We start from the raw sequence: 16,767 nt of genomic DNA, 5'->3' as shown, positions 1-16,767 counted from the left end.
CCCTGCCTTAAAGGGGTTGTCCAGATTATAAAAATGTGGCTGTTTTATTGAAAAAGCTGGTACCATCCCTGACCACAATTTATAGTTTTTTTCAGGCATAAACTGTGAACTTGGTACTGTGCTGTTTTTGGAAGCAAAAATATATATTTTTTTAATTATGGACAATCCCTTTAAGCTACATACAGTTGCACGGCAGTGGCCGCTACTGGTGGAATTTGGTATTGCATGCTGCAACTTAAAGATTGGCCATCATCTAATACTTGGACATCTCAACTCGAGTCTGCAAATCTCGACTCTGACTTATACAAAAGTTTCCAGGGCAAGGAACCCACCCTCTGTCATATATGACCTGATAAGGTATAGGGACAGGAGTCATCGTAAGAAAATCCCTTTAAGGGGTAAAGGGTTAAATTGTTGTTCTTGCATACAAATTGCAACAATATTTCTTCTACTTCTATAATTCTGCCCCCGATTGACAAAAATATGTGTTTGACTAGACGTTTTTGTATATATGGCATCAATTGCTGCAATAAATTGGAGCCGTTTACAGTAATATGGAGGCAAATCTTGAACAATGTATGTGATGATTACCTAAGGTTTATTGTATTATTGTGTGAGATGCTATATCAGATATCTTAATTACACCAACTAAAAACATCCTCTCATCTATGTACAGCATAGCCTGCTACCCGCTAATTCCTGAGTTTGTCTGTCATTGTACTCGGTGACATTCTATCACAGCTCAGTGAATTCTGCCTGTGATTGTCTGCCGTCTGCAGATTGACTTTTATGATAATATCAAAGTATATTTTGACTTTTATGTTACATTTTATGCAATAACATAAACATTGACGCACAGTTTCACTCCAATAAAACCCGCCATAGACTAGCTCCACTATATAACCACCTGCGATTTTCATGTCTGTGCAAAATTTTCTTTATCTATGGCTGGGGATATCCTATATTTGTCCTCTATATTATATAAGGCAGATTAAGCCGGCCAAAGGAGTTGCTCTGTCCCTCCAAGAGGCTTCCCTCCCTCCCCAGCGCGCACACATCCTAATCTGGACCTCCCTACCTCAGGGTACTTAAGACATCTTCTGCTTCCTGTGGGATGGTGCCTGAGCAATAGGTTCTAGTTTACTTATATCCTGAAATGGTGTGTTTTTCTATGTTCATCTGTCCATGTACAGACTTCTACCTGTTTTCCAGAATTGAACCTTAACTATCTGACCTGATCTCTGCCTGATCTCTGTACTGATCCTGAGTTGCCTGCCCTGACCTGAGACCTGTTTATTGGATGACATGTTTTCTGCCTGCCCTGACCTCGGCCTGTCCCTGGCAGGTTTGCCTGATCTCTCCATACTCTGCGCTGGTGTCTCCGAGAGGCAGTGGCCTAGTGGTTTGCCTGCAGTGAAGTCCAGATTCCTGTACAGCGTTTAAAAAAACAGGAGTCCAGATTCCTGGGGATCAGTGCAGTGGAAATTAAGTTTGAAGAATGTGCAAAGTAGACAATGTATAATAGTCTCTTTTTACTAAGTGCTTGTTATAACTTATAATACATCCAGTAGTAGCAGATTCAAAGTGCAGTTTCTGGCACAGCAGAGAAGGTATGGAAGCAGGTTGGATGGCTGCAACTAAGCACTTGTGGGTATAGATGTTTATTATCAGGTCTAGACTTCAGCTTTAACAGGCTGGCGTTGTAGTCTTAGGTGATGGGTGTCTGAGCCGTAGTCCCTCACCTTACAGCATTGTCTCGAGTATGTTTTTGAGGCAGAATCAAGTTGAGCTGTTCCTGCCAATCATATTCTTTACTGGAATATATGACCAAAACATACAATTACAATGCATAACTACATACTGTACAATAAAACAGCAATTGCAGATACCCCCAGGTCTTGGGTACTGCAGATTTACATCCTCTGTAGTGATGAGCGCAGGGGTCATATTCGAATTCGCAATATTTCGCAAATATTTTTTAGAATATTCGTTGAATATTCGAAAATTTCGCGATTTTTTTTTTACTTGAAAAATCGGCAAGGTAATGATTGTGTAATATGCGAACTTTCGGATCAACTTACAACTATTAGACAAAGAAGATTATAGCACTATATTAGCTAAATTGCTCTATATTAGTTTTTTTTCGAATATTCGCTATATTGCTATAACTTAGTTTTTTCGAATATTTGTAATATTCTAAAACAAGAATATATAGCAATATAGCGAATATTCGAAAAAAACGAATATAGAGCAATTTAGCTAATCTAGTGCTATAATCTTCTTTGTCTAATAGTTGCAATTTTTTTCTCATCTGAAGTTCAGATTGGAAAAAAATTACAACTATAAAAAAAAAAAGATTATAGCACTATATTAGCTAAATTGCTCTATATTCTTTTTTTTCGAATATTCGCTATATTGCTGTAACTAAGTTTTTTCGAATATTCGTAATATTCTAAAACAAGAATATATAGCAATATAGCGAATATTCGAAAAATCGAATATAGAGCAAAATTCGCAAACACTACTACTCCTAAAGTCAAGTATATTGTAACCTTCTTATTGGCCCACAAGCTAGATCAGGGAGCGATCATGTGTACTGATTAAAAAAAAAAATCGAATAAAAAAAAATAATAAAAAAAAATCTAATATTCGAAATTACGAATATATGTATATTCGAAATATTCGCGAATTTTCGAAGTACCTATATTCGCGGGGAAAAAAAATCGAAATTCGAATATTCGTGATCAACACTAATCCTCTGTATAACAACAAATGTGAATGCTTACTACCTCCAGAGAGGCGCACATATAGTATGCTTACACTGTTGCCCATGTTTGCATACTCACAGCATACATGAATGTATACATATGAATGTTGTCAATGCATGTTGGCTTGTGGTGAGGCCAAAACCATTCACTGTCTGGAAGAATCATCAAAGACCACAGAAGGGGAAGCAGGACGTTATCCGCAAGGGGCAGCGCACAGTCTGTATAGCTAGTACAGATGTATGCTCTGTTACTTTTCAGAAGATACAAGATAACCAGATCTGAAAAAAACATGCTTTTGGGATACTTTGTTAGAAATTGTTTAAGCTGTAGGTTTCTATATGTGACCACACAGTGGTTGTGTGATGTGAACTGTATCATGCCAAGCATTTTAATAGCATTTCACAATCCTATTTTTAATTTGTGTTGTGAGAAATTAGAGTCCTTAAAGGGGTTATCCAACATGTAAAACATGGCCCCAATGCCCAGGCCCCTCATATAGATTATACTTACCCCGATCCCCGACACTCGCGTAACTTCTGCTCCCCGCATGGCCTCCGCTGCATCTCCCCGTCGCGCGGATCAAAACATCTGTCGATTTGGGGAGGGAGGGGTTAGGGCAGCAGATAGCAGGCTGTTATGGGAACGAGCCTTCCTAGCGTCACCTGCAATGCCAGGGAGACTCGTCCCCGTCACGGGCTGCTATTGGCTGCTCCCCCACTGTTACCGGCTGGGTGCCACGCTTCGAGCCACGCAACGGGGAAATGCAGCGACAGCCGTGCGGGGAGCAGGAGCTATGTGGGTGCCAGGGTAAATCTAATCTATATAAGGGGGCCCAGGCATTTGGGGAGGCATGTTTTACACGTTAGATAACCCCTTTAATAAATTTGCAGAAAAGTTAGAGTAGGCACGTCTGTAGTTAAAACTGGCACCAGGAGGGGAGGGGGTGCTGGACATACAATGTTTAACATGTGGCATCTGGTATAACTGGAGCCCAATTATTGAAGTGACTCTCGTTACATGGCTTAGAAAAAAAAAAATCCCAGACAAATGTGAGGTAAGGATGTGTTCTTATCTGTCATCCATCACTGATAATAAAGGACTACAAAGAATTGCCCGTCATTTCTAACTTTGATAGTAATGGTACCCTGGGTCAAAAAATGCGTTGGATCCCTGACATCCATTACATCAGTCTGTAACCATAGATCTGCGTAGGAGCTGCATACTCAAAATGGTAGAACATTTTCAAATAAGGCCGTTGCTTAAATTTTTTATTTAGACTCACTGGAGGTATAAAATGTTTGCAAAAGTCTACATACCCATCAAAAAGAGTTAACTAATCTACACCCATGCCCAGGACACCCCTAGAAAATGTCACCTTGAAAGTTTTCCGAAGAAGAGAAATCGAAGACAAGGAGCTTGCAGCCTAAACTGAGACCCGGATTTTCCTTCTGCATCCCACCCCCCTTAGTTTACTAGCTGACATTGTTTTCAAAATATTTCCTTTGGAGATTTTCACTGTAACAAAACTATCACGCTGACATAATAAAAGGCTTGGAATCTCTGCTGGTTAAAAATTGGATTTCAGGCTGAATCTGACTCATGTGGTCTTTTATTTTGAGGGGATAATGATTACTGGGGTTAAATTTTTGTTTCTGACTTCAAGCTGTAATTCCAGTTTAATGGTGTAGTTTGTGGCTCTCTGCATGCAGTTTAAGTCTCTGCATAAGTACTAAAATCTATTATTTGTCTCCATTTGTAGACAACATAATCGTGTTGGTAAATGACAGGAGCAATTAAGTGTGTAACATTATGAAGAAATAAGGGTTCCGGGCTTTAGGATTTCACTTTATTTCCAATTACAAACCTGATGGAATAGCAGCATAAAAATTCTAGGTTCCGCTCAGTTTCTTAGTGACCCTTTTGTCTCGCATAAAAGATTGCTAATGCGGAAGAAAACACACAGACGAGAAATGTTTGTTCAAATCAAAATTTTTGCTTACAGATAAAACCGGATAAAGGCAAATGTGGTTACGCCTCTGTATAGGACCTTTTATTCAAGGACTGACTTAGTTTGAAAATTAGAGCAGTGTTTCTCAACCTGTGTGCATCCAGCTGTTGCAAAACTACAACTCCCAGCATGCCCGGACAGCCTTTGGCTGTGTGGGAATGCTGGGAGGTGTAGTTTTGCAACAGCTGGAGGCACACTGGTTGGGAAACACTGAATTAGAGGTTGCGCGAATATGAAGTGTATGAGTCTTTATTAAAGATTGAAACGGCAATGACAAACGTCCCGGCAGAGCAATGAAAAAGTTGCATGAATGTAAGAACGGGTGGAAAATATTTTTAAAAAAGTCTTTAAGAAATGAAAAATTTAGACTGGGAGAAAAATTTGGTCCAAATGGAGGTCTTCGAACCCAAGGGAAACATTTGTCCGAGCTTGGGATGCCTAAATGTTCACCTGTCTCAAAATATTGTTTTTGAGTCGACTTGTACAGAAAAAGTCATTTTGAGAATCAACTGGTACAGAAAAAGTCATTTTGAGAGTCAGTGTTATACCAGTGGCACTGGCTGCCTTCACCTTGTTCACATACCTCGACTCTCTCAGGTTTAGAAGGCTCAGGCACGCTAGCCTCTCTCTTCCTCTTCCTGGTGGGTTTGGCATGCCTCCTATTCTACCCCAGCAGTTGGCTACTCTGGACAGCCATTGGCTACTATGGGGTAATTAAAGGGAACCTGTCACCGGGATTTTGTGTATTGAGCTGAGGACATGGGTTGCTAGATGGCCGCTAGCACATCCGCAATACCCAGTCCCCATAGCTCTGTGTGCTTTTATTGTGTAAAAAAAACTGATTTGATACATATGCAAATTAACCTGAGATGAGTCCTGTCCCTGAGATGAGTCAGGGACAGGACTCATATTACATTCATATATACCCTGCATGTGTAGAGGCACTTTTTTTATATTTACATATAGTCATAGACTACTAATTGCCTACTCTTGACAAGTGCAAATTATGTATTTTGTTTATTTAAAATTTAACTTTTATTAATTGCTTTTTTAATAATAAATAGTGAACATTTTTCTAACCTACTAAATTAAAACTATCTCCAGTGCTCCAGTGTGTGCAATTCTTTATTTTTTTATAAATTTGTATTTTATTATTTTTTTAGCTTTTTAACACTATTATTGCTGTAGCAGTGTATAGATTGCAGACACTTTCTTATGGCTAGCTATTGATATCTATTTTTGATGGTTCTATAAGTGCTGCATTTATGACTTTTTGCTGTAAGCTGTTGATATTTGAAGGACTAGTGTTGAAGTCCTGATGCAGTTTAATTTGCTTATTCAGCTACCTGTTCCCTGCTAGTTGTTAGACCTCTTAAGCTGTGGCCATATAGTTATAACACTTTATTTCTAATAACTCTATGGTTACATATCTTTGTATGTGCTGCTGCTCTTAATGTAGATCTGCAATTCTTTGATCTGCTACCTATTAGCAATTCATTGGCTACCACTAATACTGTAACATTGTTGCCGTTTCTCCTGGCTGTAACTGGCAGCGGTTCATCTACTGCGCTTGCTGCCTGAGTTCGGTCAGCTACCGCTTGTCTTAGGCTACTTTCACACTAGCGTTCGTCGGTCCGCTCGTGAGCTCCGTTTGAAGGGGCTCACGAGCGGACCCGAACGCAGCCGTCCAGCCCTGATGCAGTCTGAATGGAGCGGATCCGCTCAGACTGCATCAGTCTGGCGGCGTTCAGCCTCCGCTCCGCTCGCCTCCGCACGGACAGGCGGACAGCTGAACGCTGCTTGCAGCGTTCGGGTGTCCGCCTGGCCGTGCGGAGGCGTGCGGATCCGTCCAGACTTACAATGTAAGTCAATGGGGACGGATCCGTTTGAAGATGCCACAATATGGCTCAATCTTCAGGCGGATCCGTCCCCCATTGACTTTACATTGAAAGTCTGGACGGATCCGTCTGAGGCTATTTTCACACTTAGCTTTTATATGCCAAAATAATGCAGACGGATCCGTACTGAACGGAGCCTCCGTCTGCATTATTATGAGCGGATCCGTTCAGAACGGATCCGATCGAACGCTAGTGTGAAAGTAGCCTTAATGGCTACTGTCATTTATTATTGCGGCTCCTTGGCTTCCCTAGCTGCCTGTTAACTGGCCAGATAGATTTGTACACTTTGGAGGCACTGAGGTCTAAAAATCTAAACGCTGCCCCCCTTGTGTCTGCAATCTATACACTGCTACAGCAATAATAAGGGACAGGACTCATCTCAGGTTAATTTGCATATGTATCAAATCGTTTTTTTTTTACACAATAAAAGCACACAGAGCTATGGGGACTGGGTATTGGGGATGTGCTAGCGGCCATCTAGCAACCCATGTCCTCAGCTCTATACACAAAATCCAGGTAACAGGTTCCCTTTAAGGCACCTTTGTCTATGGGAATGTGCCTGAGCAATAGGTTCTAGTTCACTAATACCCTTCAATGGTGCACTGTTTCTACATTTGTCCACCTGTGTACCGACTTCTGGCTGTTTCCCAGAATTGATCCTTCACTGCCTGACCTGACTTTATCTGATCTCAGTTCTGACCCTGAGCTGCCTTCTCAGACCTCAGACTGTTTATTGGATTGCACAAACTCTGCCTGCCCTGACCTTGGCTTGTCCTTGACAATAGTTTTGCCTGATCCCTCCGTGCTCTGCAGTGGTGTCTCTTGATCCCCCTTGGGACAACTGTCCCTTGAACAAAGACTGCTCCAAGAGATAGCAACCTGGTGGCTCCCCTGGAGCGAAGTTCCTGTAGAGGGGTACAGGAATCAAGGTGAAGACGAGGAGGGGGGTCACTTAGATTAGCCCCAAATTAAATGTATTTAAGTGACATGGTGGGTACATTTTGTAACAGCCGGGTAAGAAATCATTTATAGTAAATATCAACAATACAGAGAGTCATTTTGAGTAGGGATGAGCGAACACCTGGAAGTCTGGGTTCGCCGGGTTCGGCCGAACTTCGGCTCAAAGTTTGGGTTCGGGACCCGAACTTGACCCGAACTTTCCCCCGAACCCCATTGAAGTCAATAAGGACCCAAACTTTAGGGCACTAAAATGCCTGTAAAATAGTCATAGTAAGGGCTAGAGGGCTGCAAAAGGAAGCAAAATAGGGGTAAGAGCAGGACAATTGCACTGCAAACAAATGTGGATAGGGAAATGACATAAAATAACATAGAATAGAAAAAAAAATTCAAATAATAATCTAGAACTAGGAGGCGGAGGTCAAAGTGGAGTAGGAGGTTCAGGAGGTGGTGGACGTGGCAGTATAAGTAGAAGCGGTGGTGGAGGAGGTAGCCAACACAGTTTTTTTTTTTTTTTTTATTATTATTATTTTTTATTATAAATTTAGGAAGACCCCAAAACATTAGGAAATAGAAAAGAGACTGCAAAGAGAAAGTGCGCTGGAGTATAACAATGGCTGGGTGCGGCCGGTATACAGGTCCTTCTAAAAAAATTAGCATATTGTGATAAAGTTCATTATTTTCTGTAATGTACTGATAAACATTAGACTTTCATATATTTTAGATTCATTACACACCAACTGAAGTAGTTCAAGCCTTTTATTGTTTTAATATTGATGATTTTGGCATACAGCTCATGAAAAACCCAAATTCCTATCTAAAAAAATTTGCATATCATGAAAAGGTTCTCTAAACGAGCTATTAACCTAATCATCTGAATCAACTAATTAACTCTAAACACCTGCAAAAGATTCCTGAGGCTTTTAAAAACTCCCAGCCTGGTTCATTACTCAAAACCGCAATCATGGGTAAGACTGCCGACCTGACTGCTGTCCAGAAGGCCATCATTGACACCCTCAAGCAAGAGGGTAAGACACAGAAAGACATTTCTGAACGAATAGGCTGTTCCCAGAGTGCTGTATCAAGGCACCTCACTGGGAAGTCTGTGGGAAGGAAAAAGTGTGACAGAAAACGCTGCACAACGAGAAGAGGTGACCGGACCCTGCGGAAGATTGTGGAGAAGGACCGATTCCAGACCTTGGGGGACCTGCGGAAGCAGTGGACTGAGTCTGGAGTAGAAAAATCCTGAGCCACCGTGTACAGGCGTGTGCAGGAAATGGGCTACAGGTGCCGCATTCCCCAGGTCAAGCCACTTTTGAACCAGAAACAGCGGCAGAAGCGCCTGACCTGGGCTACAGAGAAGCAGCACTGGACTGTTGCATGTCATTCGGAAATCAAGGTGCCAGAGTCTGGAGGAAGACTGGGGAGAGGGAAATGCCAAAATGCCTGAAGTCCAGTGTGAAGTACCCACAGTCAGTGATGGTCTGGGGTGCCATGTCAGCTGCTGGTGTTGGTCCACTGTGTTTTATCAAGGGCAGGGTCAATGCAGCTAGCTATCAGGAGATTTTGGAGCACTTCATGCTTCCATCTGCTGAAAAGCTTTATGGAGATGAAGATTTCATTTTTCAGCACGACCTGGCACCTGCTCACAGTGCCAAAACCACTAGTAAATGGTTTACTGACCATGGTATTACTGTGCTCAATTGGCCTGCCAACTCTCCTGACCTGAACCCCATAGAGAATCTGTGGGATATTGGGAAGAGAAAGTTGAGAGACGCAAGACCCAACACTCTGGATGAGCTTAAGGCCGCTATCGAAGCATCCTGGGCCTCCATAACACCTCAGCAGTGCCACAGGCTGATTGCCTCCATGCCACGCCGCATTGAAGAAGTAATTTCTGCAAAAGGATTCCCGACCAAGTATTGAGTGCATAACTGAACATCATTATTTGAAGGTTGACTTTTTTTGTATTAAAAACACTTTTATTTTATTGGTCGGATGAAATATGCTAATTTTTTTAGATAGTAAATTTGGGTTTTCATGAGCTGTATGCCAAAATCATCAATATTAAAACAATAAAAGGCTTGAACTACTTCAGTTGTGTGTAATGAATCTAAAACATATGAAAGTCTAATGTTTATCAGTACATTACAGAAAATAATGAACTTTATCACAATATGCTAATATTTTTAGAAGGACCTGTACTTGTCTAGTCAGCACAAGGTACGGACAAGTCTTGTGGGATCCATGCCTGGTTAATTTTAATGAACGTGACCTTGTCCACATTGGCTGTGGACAGGCAGCTGCGCTTGTCTGTGATTACCCCCACTGCTGTGCTAAACACACGTTTGGACAATACACTGGCCGCAGGGCAGACCAGCACCACCAAGGCGTAAAAGGCACGCTCAGGCCACGTGCCCAATTTGGAGACCCAGAAGTTGAATGGGGCAGACCCATCAGTCAGTACGTGGAGGGGTGTGCACACATACTGCTCCACCATGTTGCTAAAATGCTGCCTCCTGCTAAGATGTTCCATATCAGCTGGTGGTGCTGGTTGTTGTGGCGTGCTGACAAAGCTTTTCCACATTTCGGCCATGCTAACCCTCCCTTCTGAGGTGCTGGCAGTGCCCCAGCTGCGTTGGCGACTTCTTCATCCTCCTCTGCCTTCGCCTTGTGCTTCCACCGTGCCCCCGCTGTTAGGTGGGAATGCCATCAGCAGCGCGTCTACCAGTATGCGCTTGTACTCGCACATCTTCCGATCACGCTCCAGTGATGGAATTAAGGATAGCACGTTGTCCTTATAGCAGGGATCCACCCAGTAATCAGCACTGGTTAGAATGTGGGCAACTCGGCAGTCGTTGCGCAGGTACTGCAGCATCTAGTCGCTCATGTGTGCCAGGCTACCCAGAGGCAACGACAAGCTGTCCTCTGTGGGAGGTGTATCGTCTGTGTCCTCTGTATTCCCACAGCCACGCTCCAGTGATGCCCATGAGCTGGTTTGGGTGCCACCCTGCTGTGAACACAGTTCCTCCTCCTCCTCATCCTCCAGAACTGTGCCCTGGCTGGACAGTTGTGTACCTGGCCACTATTGGTGCAGGAACCCACCCTCCAAGACACTTGTGAATGATTGGCCTGATAACCGTGGAAATGATCCCTCTTCCTCCTCCTCTTCTTCCCATAGAAGTAGGATAGTAACACTGAGGACAGCTTCATCGGTACTGGCCATGTTGGTGGAGTACTCCAAACAGCGCAACACGGAACACACGTCCTGCATGGAGGCCCACTCGTTGGTGGTGAAGTGGTGCTGTTCCGCAGAGCGACTCACCCGTGCGTGCTGCAGCTGAAACTCCACTATGGCCTGCTGCTGCTTGCACAGTCTTTCCAGCATGTGCAAGGTGGAGTTCCACCTTGTGGGCACATCGCATATGAGGCGGTGAGCGGGAAGGCCGAAGTACCCAAGTGCTTTTGGCCAGGGAAGCTACATTTCCCTGACGGCACACTGGGTGAACGTTGTGGAGGCCGGGAGTGAGTTGCACCCTGGGATGGCACAGGTGCTACCGACACCAAGGATTGCGGGCCCTACTTCCATCAGGATTTCCGACACCATCCAGATTAGTGGCTGCTACCCCCCCCCACCTTCTCCTTCTCCTCCTCCACTTCCACCTCTGAATTCTCATGTTGCAGCACCAGTTAGCAGTGGAAGCAGTGTAGCACTGCAGTGGGGAAGCGGAAACAGGCCGCGCTGAAACTAATTTGCTTAGGTGACAACAGCACACCGCAGCAGATCTGTGGCAGGGTATAAGGGACCAGACTGAACTGTGGCTCTTGCCACTCAACCTACAACCAGGCATGGTTGTGTCTATTAATGGCTGTAACTTGGTGGCGGCTTTGGAGCTCGGCATGCTCACACACATACCATGCCTAGCCCACGTGTTAAACTTAGTGGTTCAGCGGTTTCTCAAAACCTACCCCAATTTGCCTGAGCTACTGGTGAAGGTGTGCCGTGTGTGCGCCCAATTTCAAAAGTCATCGACAGCTGCCTCCGGTCTGTCAACGCTGCAGCAGCGCTTGCAATTGCCAGCTCACGACTGTTGTGCAACGTGAGCACGAGCTGGAACTCCACGTTCCACATGTTGGCCAGGCTTTGTGATCAGCAGAGGGCAGTAGTAGAATACCAGCTGCAACATGGTCGTCGCCTTTCCAGTCAGTTTCCGCTCTTCGCAAGCGACGAGTGGGCATGGATGTCTGACCTCTGTGAAGACGGTTGCCTCCACTACAGAGGGTAGTTCCCATAGCAGGTTTATTCCATCTGTTCAACGTGGATGGGCCAAAGAGGAGGAAGAGGATGAGGAGATTGAGAGTAATCCTCCTGATAAGGACAGAAAAGTCTTCTCTGTTGGGACTCTGGCACATATGACTGACTTTATGTTATGCTGCCTTTCCCGTGACCCTCGCGTTATAAGCATTTTGGCCAACACCGATTACTGGTTGTTCACTCTTCTCAAACCCTGCTACAAAGAGAACTTCTCATCTCTCATTCCTGTGGTGGAGAGGACGAGCAAAATGGTGCAATGCCAGAAGGTCCTTGTGTAAAAATTGCTCCAAAAATTTCCAGTTGACAACACTGGCGGCAGAGTACGTAGTTCCTTGGGCAACCGAGGAGGGGAGATGAGGGGAACACACAGCAGTTACATCAGAGGCAGGGCAACACTCTTCACAGTTTCATGACACCCCGCCAGCACCCTCACCCTGATGCGTGGCCTAGTGTCACAAGGAGGGAAAAGTTTTGGAAGATGGTGAAGGAGTACGTAGCAGACCATGTCAGCGTCCTCAGTGATCCCTCTGTGCCTTACAACTATTGGGTGTCCAAGCTGGACACGTGGCACGAACTGGCGCTCTACGCCGCCTTGGAGGTGCTGGCCTGCCCTGCTGCCAATGTTTTGTCAGAGCGGGCATTTAGGGCTGCTGGGGGCATAATAACTGATAAGCGCATCCGCCTGTCAACTGAAAATGCTGACAGTTGACTCTTATAAAAATGAACAAGGCCTGGATTGCCCCTGACTTTTCTACTCCACCAGAGAACTCCACCAGGGACTTTAAATGTGGCTTTTATGGTGTATTATATACACTGTATTCCCATGCACTCCTTCCACCACAAAAAAAGGGTATATGGTTCAATCTTCCTTTTCTCGTCCTCCTCCTCCATCATATCAACATGCTCATTAGGCTGCCCTTGCTACTAATGTTTTAGAGGGTAAGCTCAGCAGCAGACCCTCACCACTAATGTTTTCGAGGGTCACCAGCAGGCCCTCGCCCACAATGTTTTAGATGGTCAGATCAGCAGCAGGCCCTTGCCCCTAATGTTTTAGATGGTCAGATCAGCAGCAGGCAATCGCCCCTAATGTTTTAGAGGGTCAGCTCAGCAGCAGACCCTCACCACTAATGTTTTAGATGGTCAGATCAGCAGCAGGCCCTCGCCCCTAATGTTTTAGAGGGTAAGCTCAGCAGCAGACCCTCACCCCTAATGTTTTAGAGGGTCACCAGCAGGCTCTCGCCCACAATGTTTTAGATGGTCAGATCAGCAGCAGGCCCTTGCCCCTAATGTTTTAGATGGTCAGATCAGCAGCAGGCAATCGCCCCTAATGTTTTAGAGGGTCAGCTCAGCAGCAGACCCTCACCACTAATGTTTTAGATGGTCAGATCAGCAGCAGGCCCTCGCCCCTAATGTTTTAGAAGGTCAGATCAGCAGCAGGCCCTCGCCCCTAATGTTTTAGAAGGTCAGATCAGCAGCAGACCCTCACCCCTAATGTTTTAGAAGGTCAGATTAGCAGCAGACCCTCACCCCTAATGTTTTAGAAGGTCAGATTAGCAGCATACCCTCACCTCTAATGTTTTAGATGGTCAGCTCAGCAGCAGACCCTCACCACTAATGTTTTAGATGGTCAGATCAGCAGCAGACCCTCACCCCTAATGTTTTAGATGGTCAGCTTAGCAGCAGACCCTCACCCCTAATGTTTTAGAAGGTCAGATCAGCAGCAGACCCTCACCCCTAATGTTTTTAGAAGGTCAGATCAGCAGCAGGCCCTCGCCCCTAATGTTTTAGAGGGTCATCAGCAGGCCATCAATCATAATTTTTCAAGGGTGTGTATGATGCCCTCATTTATGTGTAATAAAGGGTGTATTGGAGTGCCGGTTCCTTGTAATTTTTGGTAGCCCTTTCCCTTAGTGCATAGGCTTTATGAGTGTAGGAGTCCCACTACCTGAACAATTGCACCACAATGTGAATGAGGCCCTCCTTTATGTTATATACAGGTTGTATCGGAGTGCCTCTTCCTTGTAATTTTTGGCAGCACTTGCACTTTATATACAAGTAAATATACAGGAAGGAATGTTTCCTAACAATTTTTACTCTAAAATCGTTTTTATCTTCGGTTTTGTGCGTATTATTGTCAGTCTGTAAAAGTGGCGTACTACTCAGACAACATCGCTCCCAGCAGCGACCTGGGAGTCCAAGATGCATCCAGACATCCTCCCCATGCTGTTCCCGAACCATTTCAGTGGTGTTTCCATCAATTTCTGACCTTTTCCTGTGAACTTCTTCAGAGCAGGGGGTGCCTGGTTTAATGCTCTGCTTCTCCTATTGACTTCCATCGTGCTCGGGTGCTCTGTAGAGCCCCCGCATCCCAAAGTGTTCTACTCGAGCACCCGAGCACCCGAGCACTTTGGTGCTCAATCAACACTAGTAAACATACCTCGGGTGATCACCATGCAGGTTTCATGACCAAAGAATCTTCAGGGTGGTGGTGGGGTGATAACTCATCACACGTCAGGGGATCAGGGTAAGGCTACTTTCACACTAGCGTTCGATTGGATCCGTTCTGAACGAATCCGCTCATATTAATGCAGACGGTGGCTCCGTTCAGAACGGATCCGTCTGCATTATAACTTAGAAAAATTTTCTAAGTGTGAAAGTAGCCTGAGCGGATCCGTTCAGACTTTACATTGAAAGTCAATGGGGGACGGATCCGCTTGAAGATTGAGCCATATGGTGTCATCTTCAAGCGGATCCGTCCCCATTGACTTCTATTATAATTCCTCAGCGTGCATCAGATGAAGAAGTTAATGCAGTTAGTTAGTATTCAGCTGAACTTTTTGGGGGGTCGTTAATCCCTGGGGCGGGTTCACAAGAGAGGCCAAATGTATTTATAGAAGTTAAAATCTGAAGGCACTCAGAAAATAATCATAGAATATGGGACAAACACGCAATGCATTGATTTTCATAAAGCCTCCTGAGCTGCCAGATTCTCTGTGCTGCTTTCCATGGCTGCAGAAAACCTTAAAATGTTTGGAGTTACTGATACAAACATAGTGGTAACAAACCGGAACAGGACTCGTTCCAGCATACCTGAGCTCTGTAATGAGCACCACCTCTACGGCTGCATTCACATGCTGTAGCTGCACAAGAGGAGAGATCCGGCTTGGTTGCTGTTCACATGCTGCTCAGCACAGTTTTCAAATTGATTGCAGCTGAAAGCTGATTGCTAATGGCCAAACTGGTCAAACTATTATTTATCCATGCAGCCATTGTGTAAGGGTTCTTTGGACTATGGACATTTGTGTACATTTTGCCCCTATTGCTACTACGTAAAGCCATAAACTCACTACTTTAGTGTACTTTGAAGGGTTAACCTGCACTAGGATTTATGCTGTTGAATGCACTTTTGCTGTTTTAAATTGTCATTGGTACACCTGCAGGGGCATGCAGCGTTTTGTTTTTTGCTTTATTGAAAGATGCTGCATGCTTTTATTTTTTTTAGCTAGGTATTAGCATGTCATTCAGATGCACAGTAACTGCTTCGCTACCAGAAAGGATTAGCCATGCATGTTGCTGCCCTGCAAAGTGACGTAACTGCAGGCTGGGATAGATTTGATTTAACGCGCTTCGTGACAAACTCATTCGGATTTAAACAAATTTTTGGAAAAATTTGGCGAAGCCACCAAATAAATTTTTTTTAAACTTTGCTCATCTTTAGTTATATGTTCATTGCAATATATCCTGATCATTTGCACTGTTATTGCACTATAGCTGCACTGTGGAAAAGGGTTAATGCACGGCCAGCTAATACTCAGAGACTTTGGGACTTTCTATCTGTGCACTGAGAAGTTTGAAATCTTCCTTAGTAACTAAAAGGGACTAAGCAATGTTTTGGAGAGAAAAAACAGACACACTGACCTTTTTACTGTCTGGTTTTCTCTGTTGTTTATGTCTGAAGACTTGGTTATGACTGGAAAAATTGCTTAGTCATTCCCATAGACTTCAATTGAAACTCTATACAGAGAGTTTCAGATTAAAATTGAAACAATGTTTCTGTTTAGGCTGTTCTTATTTATTCCACTCCTCCCACTAGAAGAAGGTTCTAGTTCAGTTAGAAACTGTATATAAGCTGAGCAGTTGGAGCTGCTAGTGGTCTGCAGATAGGGAACAGTGTTCAATATGAGATGTTCTGCCAGACTGCACGAGTGACCAGAAGAAGATGCTAAGACGAGGATATTCTGTTGCAAACCTTGGGTCACCAGCCCTTTGACTATAGCCGCAACCGAGCCCCAGGCCTGGATCCGCAATCCCTTTAGCTAGGCTACCAGTGTTATGAGAAAAGGAGGAACAACTAGCTCAGGCCTTTCCTCAGCACAGAACCTTCTTCTGCCAGGGAGAAGACTGGAGAAGCCAGCTGAGTGCCTTGCCTGTATTGTCTTACACTTCATTTCCACCAGAAAGAAGCATAGTGGTTTACTGCAGACCCAGACTCTCTCCCATTAAGGTACCTTCCCATCCCCTCTGGAAAGCAGCAACATGTGGTGACACCTCAACGGTGTCTGAGGGACCCAACATAGCATTGGGGCCACCACAAACCCGGCCACTGCACCATTACTAATCTAACTGCTTTTAGCTTCTATCAAACTTTAAACCACTCGGAGACTTTTTAACCACAATATCTGAACCCTGCAGATTTTCCACAGTAAAACTGTGTTCCTAAACTCTGCAGCATTTTACATTAGCAGCAGAATGGATGAGAGTTAAACAAATTTTTACCCTTGAAACCTTGTGCAAAATCTGCTTGGAAACTGGTATGTGGTG

General features: G+C 44.3%; 1 long non-coding RNA gene across 1 annotated transcript in view; it reads left to right on the top strand.

Annotated features, from left to right (window-relative positions):
* LOC122928921 overlaps nucleotides 1-16,767 on the top strand; it is a 287,978-nt gene that overhangs the window by 124,517 nt on the left and 146,694 nt on the right. The gene's annotated exons all lie outside the window — the stretch shown is intronic.

This window comes from Bufo gargarizans, chromosome 2, assembly GCF_014858855.1.
Source record: "Bufo gargarizans isolate SCDJY-AF-19 chromosome 2, ASM1485885v1, whole genome shotgun sequence".
NCBI classification, from domain to species: domain Eukaryota; kingdom Metazoa; phylum Chordata; class Amphibia; order Anura; family Bufonidae; genus Bufo; species Bufo gargarizans.
The sequence above is the reverse complement of the archived record's forward strand: the minus strand, read 5'-3'. Positions and strand labels throughout refer to the sequence as shown.